Below are 3,466 nucleotides of genomic sequence, written 5' to 3'. Positions count from 1 at the left end.
CCTGCCTCTGCCCCCCCCCCCCCGAGTGCTGGGATTAAAGTGCTGGCCCTTTACTCACTTTTAAATAATCACCAGCAGTTTGCTTTATAGTCCTCAACTGGATTTTTTTTGAAGTACGTCTTAGACATTGTTTATTTCATTTTTAAATGTCTGGGTACAAGACTTATTTTATATGACAAGGAGGAATTCACTTACTCACTCTGTCTATCTGTCTGTCTGTCTGTCAATCTGCCTAACTATTGGGTCTTACTGTATAGTGCTGGTTGTCCAGGAACTCACTGTACAGATCACACTGGCCTTGAACTCAGAGATTCTCCTGTTTTTGCTTCTCAAGTACCAGGTTTAAAGATGTGTGCCAGTATTCATTTTAGTAGTATATAAGTACCTGAAATGCCGTGGGTCTTTGGGATATATGGGTGAGTAAAATAAACCATGGTTTACATTCAAGCATTGAAGAAACAGGTAATCATATGCACAAATAACCATTACAGGAAAGGTATTGATTTCATCAAAGTTTAAAGGTTCTTTTATATAAAATATCATAAAATGAAAAATGAATAATAAAATGAAAAAATAATTAAAATGAAAAGGGATAAAATAATATAGAACGTATCTGACAGTTGATCTCACATTTACAATTCATGTGAAAATTCTGCTGCTCAATAAGAAAAAGAACCAACTTAAGAAATGAGCAGAAGGCCAGTAAAGCACATGAGCTGTCACTACTGTATACACACACTAGCATGGCTGAATTTAAAAGATGGACTTATATTCCTGGGGGGATCTCACACATGACATGTGGCAGTTTAGTACAACTACTTTGAAATCAGTCAGTTTCTCATAAAGTTAGATCTGCCCTAGGTATTTACTTAAAAGAAATGAAAACTGTATTTGTGAAAAGACATGTATAAGACTGCTGACAAGATTTTTAATCTTTTTTTTTAAAGATTTATTTATTATTTTACATAAGTATACTGTAGCTGACTTCAGATGCACCAGAAGAGGGCTTCATATCTCATTATGGGTGGTTGTGGGCCACTATGTGGTTGCTGGGATTTGAACTCAGGACCTTTGGAAGAACTCAGTGCTCTTTTTATTTTTATTATTTATTTATTATATGTAAATACACTGTAACTGTCTTCAGACACTCCAGAAGAGGGCGTCAGATCTCATTACGGATGGTTGTGAGCCACCATATGGTTGCTGGGATTTGAACTCGGGACCTTTGGAGATCAGTCGGTGCTCTTACCCACTGAGCCATCTCACCAGCCTCAGAACTCTGTATCTTAAAATCATTTTTGACAGTACTGGGGATTGAGTCTAGGGGCTCTTGCATGCCAGGTCAATACTACTGCTAAGCTGTATCCTCAGCTCCAGAGCTTTGCCTTCTCTTACCCCCACCTCTACTTCCCTGAGACCAGGTCTTACTGTGTAGCCCTTGGCTGTCCTGGAGCTTACTCTGTAGACCATGCTGGCACAGAGTTAAATCTGCTTCTGCACCCCGAGTTCTGGAATTAAGGGTGTGAACTACCGCTGACCTGCCTCTTTTTTCTTTTAAGTATAGAGTAGAGTTTATTTAGGGTATGGGGAGGGGAGTTAAGAAGTTAAGAGGGTAGTAGCAGAGAAAGGCAGAGAGAAGGAGAGAGTAGAGAGTAGAGAGTAGAGGCCGGCCATGACCACATGAAGAGAGGGGGGAGGGGAATAGGGAGAGAGAGGGAGCAAGGGGGCAAGAGGCAAGGGAGAGAAACAGGAGAGCCCACTGACCTGCCTCCATTCTCCACGTTTTAATAGTGCTTTTGTTCACACACGTGTGTCACAGCCTCTGGAGGTCAGAGGGACAAGTTTTTGAGAATGATGGTATTTCTTTCCTATCATGTGGTTTGCAAGCTTGGCATTTAGGTTTGATGCCAAGTGCTTTTAACTGCTGAGCCATTTTTGCCAACTCTGAGCTTGTATCTTGACAGGGATATTTGTGAAGCACCCTCTGGATATCTGAGCTTCTTTGTTTTTCTTCTACCTCCACTAGCAGTGTGGGAAGGTTCTGGTTGCTCCATATCCTCATTGACATTTGTTGTGATTAGCTTTTGGTTTTTTTTGTTTGTTTGTTTTGTTTTCTTTCTTTATGACAAAGTCCTGCTGTGCCGCTCAGACTGGCCTTGCTTGACTCAAATGGCCATCATGCTTTGAACTCCCTGGTGCTATGCTTTAAGGTTCTTGTGACTGAATTTCATTTTGATCTGACTTTGTTCTTATGTATCCTAGAAGCTGGAAAGCAGCATCTCATTGTGGTCCTGACTGCATTTCTCTAAGGGCTAATGATGTATTATTACTACTTTTTTTAAATTTCATATGCTTTTGGCCATTTTGTATCTCCCTTAGAGAAATTTATAACCAGATTCTTTGTTTATTTTGGAATTGTTTTAAGAGTTCTTTGAATAGTCTAGGAGCAAATGTTTCATCAGATATATGATTCCAAAACAGTTGTGTTTCAGAGTTCTTGTTGCACTTTCTAATTGGTGACCTTTATAACATAGTATCTTTGGAGACTTTTAATATAGAAAAAAAGTCTGACCTTTTTCTTCTATTATTTATTTATTTGATTCTTGTCTTAGATATTATTTTTCACCTTAGATATTATTTTTTTCTACTTTTAAGTAAGGTTTTATTTTTATTTTTCATTTATGGAAAAAGTAGCTAAATAGTTAAAAATGTCATTACATCTGAGAGCATAATATATCAATGACTTTTTATTAACATCAAATAAAATCACATTTGACTCAAAATTTCATAGTATAAAATAAATAGAAAATGATATGTGTTAATTTAATTAACTATCATAATGAAAAATAAAATCAATGATATTGATTTTAAGGCATTTTATTCAGGGTAATTCCCTTCTTCTCCAACACTTACTCCATTAATTTTGTACCACTGACATTTCTCTTTATGGTTTATCTTCAGATAACACAAAAATGACTGTGAGATAAGAAAGTTGATTGCCACCTGTAAGAGGAGGGCTTTTCATGGCAAAGAGTTAGGATAAATGGTGATCTGTGATTGGAATATGTATGGTGTCACTTGAGGTCACTGAGAACAGTCCTGGTCAGGCTTTTGCTTTAGGAGAAGAGGCAAAGCTGATGTGTTTGGTTCTTGTTGAGAGGCCACACAGGGAAGGCAAGTCCTCTAGATCAAACCAGATCACTGGTTTTGTTTTTATCTGTTTGATAGAATGGGAGTTCACCAAAATGCAATTCAAAAGAAAGGCTTCTTGGTTTAAAAAGAAGTCAACTGAAATCTACTGTTTCAGAGTCTTGGAATGTGAGAGCTTTTGGAAGCTGATGGAGAGCATCTCTATCTCCCACCAAGACGCTTGTTTAGCATTGCTTGGTGAGTCAGCAGTGATCCATGGATTTAGCTGCAGCTGCTGCCTCCTTCTCCTTCTCCTCCTCCTCCTCCTCCTCCTCCT

At 38.3% G+C, this 3,466-nt stretch overlaps 1 protein-coding gene across 4 annotated transcripts in view; it reads left to right on the top strand.

Moving 5' to 3' along the window:
• Nucleotides 1-3,466, top strand: part of Znf407 (zinc finger protein 407) — a 403,561-nt gene that overhangs the window by 25,144 nt on the left and 374,951 nt on the right. The gene's annotated exons all lie outside the window — the stretch shown is intronic.

Source organism: Mus pahari, chromosome 15, assembly GCF_900095145.1.
Source record: "Mus pahari chromosome 15, PAHARI_EIJ_v1.1, whole genome shotgun sequence".
Taxonomy (NCBI): Eukaryota; Metazoa; Chordata; class Mammalia; order Rodentia; family Muridae; genus Mus; species Mus pahari.
The sequence above is the reverse complement of the archived record's forward strand: the minus strand, read 5'-3'. Positions and strand labels throughout refer to the sequence as shown.